A 14,226-nucleotide genomic window follows, 5' to 3' on the forward strand; every position below is an offset into this window, starting at 1 on the left:
CTGAGTCAAAGGCAGACGCTCAACCACTGAGCCACCCAGGTGCTCCCGAAGTTTATAATTAAATGGTTTAGTATACTTACAGAGTTGTATACTAGCAACACAATTTAATTTTAGAATATTTAATCATCCCCAGGAGAAACCCCATACCCCTTAGCTGTGATTCCCCCCTTCCCTAGTCCTCAGCCCTTGGGGACCACTAATCTACTTTCTATATCTATGGATTTACCTATTTAGGATTTTTCGTATAAATAGAACTATAAAGTGTATGGTCTTTTGGACTGGCTTCCTTCATTTAACATTTTTTTGAGGTTTATCTATGTAGTAACATGTATCAGCACTTTATTCCTTTTATTACAGATTAATATTCCATTGTACAGATTTACTATACCCTATCTAGTCATCAGATGATCGACATTTGAGTTATTTTGCACTTTTTGCCTGTTATGTATTCATACTGCTATGAACATTTTTGTACAGGCTTTGTGTGGACATACTTCCAGTTCTTTTGAGTGCAAACCTTAGAGTGAAATTACTGTCATAGGATTCTCTGTGTTTAGCCTTTTGAGGAACTTCCAGACTTTTTCAAAGAAGCTACACCAACAGCAATATATGACTGTTCCAGTGTCTCCACATCTCGCCAATGCGTGTTACTGTCTTTTTTTTTTTTAGGATTTCCTTAGTGGGTTTTTCTTTTAAAAAATTTTGTTTTTAATTTGAGAAAGAGAGAGAGAGAGAGAGAGAGCTGGAGCGGGGGAGGGGAAGAGGGAGAGGGAGAAGCAGACTCCCTGCTGAGGAGGGTGCCCGATGTGGGGCTCAATCCCAGGACCCTAAGATCATGACTTGAGCCGAAGGCAACGGATTAAGTGTCCCCTTTTAAAGTTTATTTAAAACTTACTTAAGGGCAGCCCTGGTAGCCCAGCAGTTTGGTGCTGCCTTCAGCCCAGGGCCTGATCCTGGAGACCTGGGATCGAGTCCCGCGTTGGGCTCCCTGCAGGGAGCCTGCTTCTCCATCTGTCTGTGTCTCTGCCTCTCTCTCTCTCCTGTCTGTGTATTCTCATGAATAAATAAATAAAATCTTTTAAAAAAATAATAAAACTTACTTAAGTAATCTCAACACCTAGTGTGAGACTCGAACTTACAACCCTGAAATCAAGAGTCAGATGTTCTTCCAACTGAGTCAGCCAGGCCAGATGCCCCTTTAAGATTTTATTTTATTTTTTAAAATTTAACTTAACTTTATATATATATATATATATATATATATATATATATAATATATATATATTAGACTCCATGCCTGACATGGAGTCCAGTGCAGGGCTTGAACTCATGATCCTGAGATCAAGACCTGAGCTGAGCTCAAGAGTCAGATGCTCAACTAACTGAGCCGCCTAAGGCACCCAAGATTTTGTTTTTTATTTTTTAAAAGATTTTATTTATTTATTTATTTATTTATTTATTTATTTATTTATTTATTTATTTGAGAGAGAATGAGTGAGCACAAGAGAGGGAAAAAGAGAGCACAAGCTGGGGGAGAGGTAGAGGGAGAGGGAAAAGTGAACTCTCCATTGAACAGGAGCTTGATATGGGCTCAATTCCAAGCCTGAAGGCAGACACTTAACGTACTAAGCCACCCAGGTGCCTCCCCGCAAGACTTTATTTTTAAGTACTCTCTACACCCATCATGGGGCTCAAACTCACAACACTGAGATTGAGAATCATATGCTCTACTGACTAAACCAGCCAAGCAGCCCTATTGTCTGTCCTTTTGATGAGAGCCATTCTAATGGGTATGAAGTGTATCTCATTGTGATTTTATTTCCCTAATGACTAATGATGTTGAGCATCTTTTCATGTTTGTATTAGCCATATATCTTTTTGTTTTGTTTGTTTTTGAGATAGAGCAAGCTCCAGTGGGGTGGGGGGAAGAAGGAACAAAGGGAGAGGGAGAGAGAATCTCAAGCAGGCTCTGTGCCCAGCATTGAGCCCGACAAAGGACTCCATCTCACGACCCTGAGATTATGACCTGAAATCATGACCTGAGCCGAAATCAAGAGTCCGGCACTTAATCGTCGCTACCAGGGCACCTCAGCCAAATGCCTATCTAATCCTTTGATCATTCTTCAAATTGGGTTATTTATCTTAAGTTAAAATTGTTCTGGATACAAATCCTTCATGAGATATAATGATTTGCAGATGTATAATTTTTCATTCTGTGGGGTGTGTCTCCACTTTCTTGATGGTATCCTCTGAAGCAGGAATCTTTTATTTTAGTAAAGTTCCACTTGTTATTCTCTTTCATTGTTGGTACTTTCATTGTTAGTGCTGTGTCTAAGAAATCATTGCCTAACCTGAAATCATCAAGATTTACCCTTGTTCTCTTCTTTTATGGTGCTATCTTTCACATTCAGATCTGTGAACTATTTTGAGTTAATTTTTGTGTGTTGTGTGAGGTCTTAGACATTTTTTAAATCAGAAAACCTATTTTTTCAATTAGTTATTGCATTTCTTTCATATTTTTCTTTCTTGTTCCTTGTTCTCCTTCCTCACTTATAATTATAATGCTTAGTTTAAATATTCAGCCCAAATCTTCTGCAACGATATAGTGTCTTTGATTTTCATCTCTATTCTTTCTTTCATAATTTTCAGAAAATATCTCTGAAATTTGTCCACCATATATCAGATGTATTTCTTTTTTTATTCACTACTTATAAGACATATTTCGTCTTGTCATTTCATGTCAGCACTTTTTGCTATACTGCTTTTAGAAAAACTAGATATTATATATTTGACCAAAAGTTTACTAACTTCTCTTTTTCTCTCTACGTATATATATGGTGGTTTTTTTTTTGTTTGTTTGTTTTGTTTTGTTTTATTTATTTATTTGTGAGAGACACAAGAGAGGCAGAGACATAGGCAGAGGGAGAAGCAGGCTTCCTTCAGGGAGCATGATGTGGGACTCGATCCCAAGACCCCGGATCACAACCTGAGCCAAACAGATGTTCAACCAGTTAACCACCCAGGTCCCCCTTCCCCTTCTCTAATATATTCTTATTTGAATATAAGAAGTGAATATAAGTGAATATAAGAAGTATAGTATGAGTATGTTTTCACTGAGTATGTCTGAGAAGCATATTGAATTTAGTAATGGCATTTCCCTTATTTTTTTTTTAATATTTTATTTATTTATTCATGAGAGACACAGAGAGAGAGAGAGAGAGAGAGAGAGAGAGGCAGAGACACAGGTAGAGGGAGAAGCAGGCTCCATGCAAGGAGCCCGACGTGGGACTTGATCCCAGGTCTCCAGGATCAGGCCCTGGGCTGAAGGCGGCGCTAAACCGCTGAGCCACCCAGGCTGCCCGGCATTTCCCTTCTTAAAAAGGGATTATTTTCCTAACCTGATTCTGAATCTTAAATGAATCATAAAACTCAAGTAATCTTCTGCTAGAGACTCTCTCCCTGGCTAAAATCACTCCGAAACTACTACGACAGTAACAGTAACACATTTCTACACAGCACCCTACAGTTTGTAAGTCTCTTTTTTTTGTTTTGTTTTTGAAGATTTTATTTATTTATGAGAGACACAGAGAGAGAGAGGCAGAGACACAGGCAGAGGGACAAGCAGGCTGCATGCAAGGAGCCTGATGTGGGACTCGATCCTGGGAATGCAGGATCACGCCCTGAGCCAAAGGCAGACGCTTAACTACTGAGCCACCCAAGAATCCCTGTAAAGCACTTTCAAGTACATCTTTATCTTTAAGCCACATGATGACAGTATATGTAGTATCCAAACACCTGCTAACTAGGACTGCCTGCCTGGCTCAGTTGGTTGAGTGTCCTAACTTGATTTTGGCTCAGGTCGTGATTTAAGGTCATGAGATCTAGCCCTGCATCAGGCTTAGCACTCAACAGGAAGTCTGCTTAAGATTCTTTTTCTCAAAAAAAAAGAAAAAAAAGATTCTTTTTCTCTCTCTCCCTCTGCCCCTCCCTCTGCTCTCATGCACATATGCTCTCTCTCTCATATAAATAAGTCTTCCAAAAAAAAAAAATAGCTGCTAACTAGAATTGAATTGTTTTATTTCACTCTTTTTCAACTGTTGTTTGTGCAAATATATTTTACCACCTCAAATGTGTCTCACTTTGATCTTTTTAAGTGCCCTGTTAATCACACTGGTTTTATTATTTTTTTATTTTTTAAATTTTATTTAGTTTTAAAGTAATTGCAGGGGCAGCCCGGGTGGCTCAGCAGCTTAGCACCGCCTTCAGCCCGGGACATGATCCTGGAGTCCCGGAATCGAGTCCCACGTCGGGCTCCCTGCATGGAGCCTGCTTCTCCCTCTGCCTGTGTCTCTGCCTCTCTTTCTCTCTCTCTCTCTGTGCTTCTTATTAATAAAATAAATAAAATCTTTAAAAAAATTTTTAAAGTAATTACGGAGTAAAATTGTGTCTGTGAGGATGGTAGGAAACCCTATTACATGGAGAAAGTTGGGCAACCCAGGTGGCTCAGCAGTTTAGTGCCACCTTCAGCCCAGGGTGTGATCCTGGACACCCGGGATCGAGTCCGACATCGAGCTCCCTGCATGGAGCCTGCTTTTCCCTCTGCCTTGTGTCTCTGCCTCTTTCTCTCTGTGTGTCTTTCATAAATAAATAAATAAAATCTAAAAAAAAAAAAAAAAAAAAAAAACATGGAGAAAGTTGTATGAGTCTACTCTTTAGGACTGTTCATTCATTGTTGCAGGAATTTATTATAATATGTTTATGATGCCTATTTCAATATAGTTCTTGAGCACTTGAAACTATTTCAAGACTTAATCCTCTTAACTCTTGTTCTTTGAAATATTCAGTACATAAAGACACAGTCCCACCAGTTTGAAATTTCCCTTCTTCATTTGTTAAAAGTCAGTGGTTTCATCAGTATATATGTGTAACTTGCAGGTATCCTAAATTGTTACTTAGAAAGCAATATTTTCTCTACTCATATATTGACTGCCTCCCAGATGTGGAGTAGTACTTTCCTAACGTGCTATTAGGAAATAATATTTCCTTTCCTAACTTTCCTAACGTGCTATTTTAAAATTTCACAATACTAATAATGATAAATTTTGGCCTAGAAGAATGGGTAAGCAAATTCATCAGGGATTTATTTTCAGTATTTTGTGTGCAAGGCCCTCTTTATTTTAAACAGTCTTACTTATTCTATGATAAATATGGTGAGTAAAGAATCTATATTCTCTGAATGCTTTTGGATTGCTGTTTGAGAGGGATGTGGCTCATGGCAGCACTGGTCTATAGTTTTACTGAGAGATTAGTACTTAAACTCTCTTCCTTTTTCTTTTCATTTTTTAAGAAAATCTGTTTTACACACAAACATGGAATAATATAAACTATTAACAAGATTTTGATAGGTATATAAATGAATGGTTGGCCATGAAACATGTTTCAGTGAAAAAGCACAGATTGTAAAAACAGTAATGCTCCTCATGATCTTGACTTATCAAACATTCTGCCGGTATCCTGTTGATGCCCTGTACCATAATCTCTGAGTGGAGACTGCTGGTTCTGAGTGCCCAGTCAGGTCCCTAACCAAAGCCCAAATATATTTGGTGGTGATTTTCTCCAAGTATCTGGTGCATGTACTGTGTGCTTATTTATATAAATGAAAGTTCTTTGTTCAGTATTAGATCTTGGTTGGCAAGGCCTCCCTCTGTTTATCAATTATGTGGGTAATGTTAGAGTTCCCCAGGGTGGTGAGTTGGGGTGTGTGGCATTCTTCTCCACACTACTCTCTCATTCCCCCTCCAAAGCACTTTAAGTTATGCAAATTAAACACCTCCCTGCTTTAAGAGTTGATAGAGTTTTTGTGGGGTTTCTTTTAAAATAGAGGAGATTTCAGGACACCTGGGTGGCTCAGCAGTTGAGCATCTGCCTTTGGTTTAGGGAGTAATTCTGGAGTCCCTGGATGAGTCCCACATTGGGCTCCTTGCGTGGAACCTGCTTCTCCCTCTGCCTGTGTCTCTGCCTCTCTGTCTCTCATGAATAGGTAAATAAAATCTTTAAAAATTAAAATAAAATAAAATAGAGGAGATTTCTTTGGGAAAAATTAAAAGAAAGGTTTTTTTTTTTTTTGTTATGTTTGTCTGTATAGGAAACAGGTTACAGTGCTTCTAAAGAACAAGAAATATATTGGTGGTGGTCTGGACCAGCTTTGGGACTTGGTGAAATGGGGACAGTGGGGTCCAAGCTGGAGTTGCATGACTCTCTTCATGGGTCTTCATGGCTCTCTTCATGGATCTCTTCATTCCGACGTTCCTTTCACTGTTAGGGATTATCTTTTGGCTAGCTTTCCTTTGTGTTATTGCTTTTTTTCTTTTTCTTTTTTCCTTTTAGAGAGAGAGAAAGGAGGGGTGGGAGGCGAGAGGGGCAGAGAGAGAGAGGATCCCAAGCAGGCCTCATGCACAGCATGGAGCCCAACTCAGGACTCAGTCCCATGGCCCTGAGACCATGACCTGAGCTGAAATCAAGAGTCAGACGCTTAACTGACTGAGCCACCTTGGTGGTCCCACCTTTTTTCTTGAGTTCACAAACTAGTTATTAAATTTAGTATAATATACTTGCAGACAAGTACAAACATTATAAATGTATTTTTTACAGACAGAGCACATCTATGTGGTTTGTACTTGGATAAGGAAATAGAACATATAGTGCCTCTGCAACCCCCGTGTGTTCCGTCTTACTTGGACTTTTTTAACTGCTTAGGAGCAGAACAAAAACTGCATTTCAGTGCATGAAAGGCTTCAGAGTTTTTATATAGTATCTTACCTGGGTATAATAAATTCCCTCTTTAGTCTTGAAGGTGTGTCTTTCCATCTTATATTAAGTCATTCATCTAACTTGTCAGAGCTTTTTATTTTTCCTAGACATAAATATCTTAATGAAGTGTTTTTCTTGCCTGAAAATATCTCCTTATATTATGTGCATAATAAATAAGTTCTTTCCACTGACTGTGTAAGAAAACATAGCCCAAGGCAGTGAGAAATGGATAAAATGAATGGAGTTTTTCTTTTAATAGCTCTTGCATGTAGTTACAGTAGTAATGAAGTGAGAATAATGTTAGGAATATCTTTGAATACTGTCAGAAAATGATCAAAAGCCCAAGTGCTTGCAGGGTTCCAGTTACCATGGTGACTAAGACTGCTAGAGCAGAATGGAATACTTGCTGGGATTATATAAGGCAGCATCTTGAGACATATATTTGAGATACACAGCTGTGTCTACCAGTGATATCCATGACTTTGGTGCTTTGAGACAGCAAAGGCCTCCAAATTGCTGATTATTTGACTCCAGAGGAGCAAATACACACAGCCAAAATAAGCATTGGAGGCTATACACACATACCCCCCCACACACACACACAGAAGTGCACCAAAGTAAAGTGTAATGGTGTTAAATAAAAGATAACTGCAGAAATTATTCTACTTAAAAATGCTCCCAATATTTCTAATTAAAGAAGAAATCCCCTACAGCACCAATCCCCTAGGTGCTTCCTTGAAAAACCTATTTTTAGGATGCCCTTGTTCTTGAATAGGAAAGGGTAACTGGAAATTAATGATTGGTTCCCTTGTCTCCTTTCTCCCCTCCCCCACCCTCTCCTTCCTCTTCCCTTTTTTCTGCACCTCCCTATTCTTTCTCTTTTCCTCAAAAAATTACTACTTTCCTAGAGGTAAGTTCTCCAAACTGGTAATAGTAAAATACATGTGATTTCAGAGATAATACTTAAACTACCTGTACAAGCTTGTGATGAATGCTTTCGTTTTCTGTGGCTTACCACCGAAAAGAATTGCACATGTATCTGAAGTAGACTGACTGCCTCGAGAGGGCAGTAAATATCTTGATCACGTGATCCAGAGAAGCCTTGGCTAATAAGAATTTAATATGAGCCAGAAACATGATTTCAAATTTTCTAGTAGCCGGATCTTAAAAATGTGAGAAAAAAAGAAAATGTGAAATTAATGTCAGTAATATATTTTGTTTGGTCCAATATATTTAAAATACTTTATTTCAGCATGTCATCAATACAGAAAAATTATTGAGATCTTTTACATTCTTTTTTTTTTCATACTTAAGTCTTTGAAGTATGCTGAATATTTTATACTTACATACATTTTAGTTCAGATGAGCCACTTTTCAAGTACTCAGTACCCACATATGGCTATTGGCTCGGGCAGAATTCCTCCCACTTTCAGCTTCTGTTCTCAGAATGATCCACTGTGCTTTCTGGTGAATACATTTTGGCTGTTTGGGAGTTTCTCTTCTTCACAGGTCCCTCAGATGTCCCCTTTGTTTCTTCTGTCTCTTTCTGTACAGATGCCAATACCCTACAGGTCTTCTGGCTGTTGGTGATTTGTCCCCACCCACCTGTATTTGGGGATTTGAGAGACACTTTATTACTTACTATATTAGTTTGCTAGGACTATCATAGCAAAATACCACCGATGGGGTAGCTTAAACAACAAAAATTTATTGTCTCACAGTTCTGGAGCCTAGAAATCTAAGATCCAGGTACCAGCAGACTTGGTTCCTTCTGAGGCCTCTCTCCTTGGCTTGCAGATGGCCGTTTTCTTTCTCATGTGGTCATGCCTCTGTGCATCCACATCCCTGGTGTTTCTGTGTGTGTCTTCATCTCTTCGTTATAAGGACACAAGTCAGACTGTATTAGTACCCACCCAAAAGGCCTTGTTTTTATTTATTTATTTATTTATTTATTTATTTATTTATTTACTTACTTACTTACTTATTTATTTAGATTTTATTTATTCATGAGAGAGTATGAGAGAGAGAGAGAGAGAGAGAGGCAGAAGGAGAAGCAGGCTCCATGCAGGGAGCCTGACATTGGACTTGATCCTGGGTCTCCAGGATCAGGCCCTGAGCCAAAGGCGGCACTAAACCACTGAGCCACCCGGACTGCCCCAAGCCCTTGTTTTAATTTGATTACTATACTTACTTAAAGGCCCCATCTCCAAATGCACATTCTGGGTACCAGGGGTTAGGACTTCAATATATGAATTTGGGGGTGACATAGCCCATAACATAACACTTAACTTTTGCTGAAAATGTTGTCTGTGGGTTTTGGTTTTGTTATCTAGTGGTTCTCTCTGTTTTTGGAATGTATCTGAGTAGATTAAAGACTAAGCTGCTATCCCCTTTCCCCAGAATTTAGAAAATCAGTGATTTAAATACTATACCAAAATTTTATTTTATTTTATTTTACTTTAAAGATTTAATTTATTTACTCAGAAGTAAGCAAGTGAGAGAGAGAGAGAGAGAGAGAGAGAGAGCAGGAACAGTTGGAGGGGCAGAGAGAGAGGAAGAAGCAGACTCCCTGCTGAATGGGAGCCTGACATGGTGCTCGATTCTAGGACCCTGGGATCATGACCTGAGATGAACGCAGATGTTTAACCGACTGAGCCACCCAGGCACCCCGAGATGAGTATATTTCTAATTAGACCATCAAAGTCTAGTATAACCTTATCTGAAACATTACTGTTTTGAAGATCTTGTCAGGTCTTGCTAGGAACAGATACAGGGCTTCTTCACCTTTTTAGTTGCTGGTGGGTAAAATCAGGGATTGGTAAAGGGGAAGGTATTTGTATTTACTTTTTAAGATCTTCCAGGGGGAGTGTAAAGATGTTTTGAGAACAAGGGATTTCATTGAATCCTCCAAACAACCGCATTAGTGTCTATTTTCTTGTAACTGAGAAAACCAAGGGTTTGGTGAATAAAGCAATAGCTTATGTTAATAAGATGGGTTCTAATTTAGGAAGTGCTACTTCAGAGTTTTTTTTCAATATAAGAGTGAGGATTCCAAAACTCACAGGGTTGTTCTGATAGCCTCTTCTCTGGAGGTGACACAGGCAAATACTCGACTGTAGGAATGGCGCGGTTAACTTCCTGGCTTCTTGCACTCATCTCCTTGGTCCTCAGGGGAATTCATATCTGTAGGGCTCCTTTGGGCATCATCATACCTACAAAATAGTCATGGACATTTGGTGGGACAAGGTAGCAACACCATAGAGGGGACATGAGATTTAACACTGGACAACCTTTTTTTTTCCAATGAGCAAGGTGCCATTAGAAATAAATTTATTAAAAAAAAAAAGAAAGAAATTTATTAATAGCTCCATTTCTAAATGTGAGAATTTTTATACTTCTCTGGAGCTGATTCACAGGAGGAGGAGACACCATTCCATAGCTTTATTTGGTTTAGGATGTCTAAATTCAAACTGGGGGTGATTATTCAAAGTTATTCAAATTTGTAAACCATCATTAGGAATGGAACAATGGGAGATCCCTGGGTGGCGCAGCGGTTTAGCGCCTGCCTTTGGCCCAGGGTGCGATCCTGGGGACCCGGGATCGAGTCCCACGTCGGGCTCCCGGTGCATGGAGCCTGCTTCTCCCTCTGCCTGTGTCTCTGCCTCTCTCTCTCTCTCTCTCTGTGTGACTATCATAAATAAATTAAAAAATAAAAAATAAAAAAAAATTAAAAAAAGGAATGGAACAATGTACTAAGTGCCTCTGTGTGCCCACACCATTCTAGGTACAGAACTAGGGATAGGAGCAAGATACCAAGATAAAGAGGTTATTTACCTTTACCCTAATCAAGCACTCTGGTACATTTTCCCTCAAATTCCCATTCAAAAAAAGCTTTGCTCCCTCTCAGTAAACAAAATGTTTGGTATAGTAGTATCATTAAGGTATACTCCTAAAGGAAACAGCCTTAACAGCCTAGACCTTTTGATACCCCCAGCACCTTCAAACTCAAGACCCATCCTAAACCTAAATTTGGAAACCAGATACACCAGTCAGTTAAAAAAAAAAAAAAAATGCCAGTGTTAAAACAAGGAATTGCTCAATTGGCTTTGCAAGTCCCACACACAGTTTTGTCTGGTATACAAATGAACACGGAGGCATGGATTGGAACAGAGGTGTCACTGTAACACAGTCCTCTCTGTGTAAACAAGAATGTGTGATGGAACACTGCGCTCTTTTACTGAAAACTCTGTTCAGAGAAGTTGAATTATGCTTTTGACCACGGCTTTGGCCACAGCTTTGTTGGAGGTCACTTGCATCCCATGACCTGGGGAGCAGAATGAGCTCACAGAGAAGAAATTTACTAATGTAGAATCAAAATCTAGGTTGTTTTCCCTTATGTTAGAAAGAAGAGAACAAAAAAAAGGGGGGGGGGGAGAGAGAACATTAAATTAGGGGTTAGAAGATTTGACTTTGAATCCTAGCTCAACAATTTACTTACTGGTCATGCGTTCTCAGGCAACTCATTTAAGCTCCTTGATCCTCATTGTGCCTGTTTACATATACATATACATGCCCTGGAGAAGCCAGGCATTTAAGGACGGGACCAAAGAAAGAGAAGCTAGTAGCAGAGAACAGAAAGAAAATAAAGAGGAGAGAATTGTAGGATGGTATAAGTGGTGAAAAGTAGCACACCACAGGGAAGACTGACGTGAGGAAGTTGGAAGAGTGGCTGTTGGACTAGGATGTCAGGTGTGGGTGTGCATCAGTGATCTTAGCTAATTCAGTTTAGTAAAGACAGTTGATTTGTAGAAACCCAGAAAAGATTTCCCTAAGTTTTGACATCTCAACATACATTGGAAACATCTCTAAGAACAAGTTTAATCATTTGCACCACACTTCTTCCTACTGTAGTCTCCTAACTTTTGTTGAGAGTTTAGGATTGAAAAAAAGTGAGATAAGGGTCATACTTTTCAATTTCCTCTAAAGCTTTGCAAGAAGAATATGAGTGGCCAATTTATAACATAGGTGCCTTTGCAAAAAAGTGAAATATCAGGTCGTTTAGCTCACAGGATAATTCACAGGGCCCCATTTAATTTAATTCTATGGACCATTAATTTCCCACCTCTAACATCAGTAATAATGGCCAAATGATATATTCAGTGTTTAAAACCATAGTCAAGCTCTGAACAGTAGAATTTGTCTAAAACTCTTTATAAAATTACCTTAGTTTTAGACCCTAATCAAATTATAATGGTTTGTATATTAGCTTCTCGATATGTCTCATTATAAAAAGGGTGATTGTAGAACTTACCCTTTAGGAAGTTAAAAAAAATTGACTCAATATTGAAAAAGAAATTCCTGTCTTTATAGCTGAGTTTTTAGACTGGAGTGACAGATGCTCTAAATTCTTTTGTGGAAAATAATATAGAATTTAGCCAACATTGTTCAGAGCTATAAATCAGAAAATGTTTGTATACTTACAACTTATTGTTAGGAGCCTTATTCTAGCCTTTTAGATCGCCTTCTATGTGCTTTTACTCCTCGTACAGAATTCCGTTTCTTTTTTTTCTTTTTTTTTTTAATTTATGATAGTCAGAGAGAGAGAGAGAGGCAGAGACACAGGCAGAGGGAGAAGCAGGCTCCATGTACCGGGAGCCCAACGTGGGATTCGATCCCGGGTCTCCAGGATCGCGCCCTGGGCCAAAAGGCAGGCGCCAAACCGCTGTACCACCCAGGGATCCCTAGAATTCCATTTCTTAATGCTCTTTCTGCCTAACACCTAAAATTATATACATTGTCGTGAAATAAAACACTGAGTTCTAGTTCTGTTTTCTCCTCTAATAGGATGTATTACTGAGGTTATTAAATCCATCAGTTTGGGAAACACAGAGGGACTTGCAGGCACATATTTCCTTGAAAATTTGTCTAAGAACTTTACACAGTATCTGTAAAGAGGCCCCCAAGTGTTGTCAGTTCTCATGGAGGTGATGTTGCTGCTTAATGCTGTTATGTAATAATATAGTCTTCCTAGTAGCAGCCACATGATAAGATTCTGGCAGCAACTTCAATTTTAAAATAACTGATTAGCTCTTTCTCACCGGGGTACATGGGGAGACATTAAAAAAAAAGATGAAAACATGCCACAACTGTGGAAATGTATCTATAATTAACCTATTTCTGTAATCTGAAATGAGAAAATGAAATCTCCTTTTCATAAGGATAATGGAAATGGATTTTTTTTTAAATTTTTTTTACGTTTTTATTTATTTATGATAGTCACAGAGAGAGAGAGAGAGAGGCAGAGACACAGGCAGAGGGAGAAGCAGGCTCCATGCACCGGGAGCCTGACGTGGGATTCGATCCCGGATCTCCAGGATCGCGCCCTGGGCCAAAGGCAGGCGCCAAACCGCTGCGCCACCCAGGGATCCCTGGAAATGGATTTTAAAATGTAGACAAGCTCATTCTTGTTATGTATACCCCAAAATTTCACATAGTAAAACCTTTTGCTTTTTATTCATTGTCTTAACATCTGGTAGAGAAATGCATATCTTCTTTCACCTATTAATTCCACTTACAGAAATTTACCTTTTACTCCTATTGCATAACTATTCAAGATTATTAGTATGAAGATGTTTATTGTAGTATTTTTATAACAGGGAATAACTGGAAGCAATATAAATGTCTATTGGGAATGAATTGACTAAATAAATTGGTCATTGTATACTACATTATATACAGTAAAAAGTCATTCCCTTCCCTGTATCCATGCCTGTGAATTATCCCCTCCCACACTGACTCAGGGCTTGGCCATGAGGATTGCTTTGGCCAATAAGAGGGTGTAGACATGATGCAAAGAAATGAAAAGAATAATGCACATTAGAGCTGTCCTCTCTTTTGCTGCTTTTGGGATCCTTACAACCAACCTCATGGAAACTGAGCTAGCCTGTTGGATGAGACCCAGTACCATAGCTGCCAGCCAGGCAACTGCCAGACGTCAAAGAAATACCATCCATCACTAGCTGTCCGCAGTTAAATGAACAAGGTTTGGCTAAGACTTTTGCTACAGTTTTATTAGCTGATAATTGCCTTTGTTTCTCTTGTGTATTATCTCACTTCTCTCTCTCTCTCTCTCTCTCTCTCTCTCTCTCTCTGATGATCACCTCTTTCGCCTATCTAGATCTCTTTCTTCAAGCTGCTTTCCCTGACTACTAAAGCCTCCAATGTATCTCTTTTCTACACTCTTCTATTACTTTCACTCAGTCCCATGTAATTTAATATTTATGTGCTATTTTTCTCTTTTTCTGTGTGTTAGTCTTTTCTATCTAACTAAATAATAAGCTCCTGGATTGGAAAGATCATATTTCACATCACACTCTCTGGCCTTCATAATGATAGAATTATATGTAGTAACCAGAT

At 38.9% G+C, this 14,226-nt stretch overlaps 1 protein-coding gene across 3 annotated transcripts in view; it reads left to right on the forward strand.

The window, feature by feature from the left end:
• The window catches only part of SCAI (suppressor of cancer cell invasion), a 165,346-nt gene that overhangs the window by 90,092 nt on the left and 61,028 nt on the right, over positions 1-14,226 (forward strand). The window lies entirely within an intron of this gene.

The sequence above is a fragment of the Canis lupus genome, chromosome 9, assembly GCF_011100685.1.
Source record: "Canis lupus familiaris isolate Mischka breed German Shepherd chromosome 9, alternate assembly UU_Cfam_GSD_1.0, whole genome shotgun sequence".
NCBI lineage: Eukaryota > Metazoa > Chordata > Mammalia > Carnivora > Canidae > Canis > Canis lupus.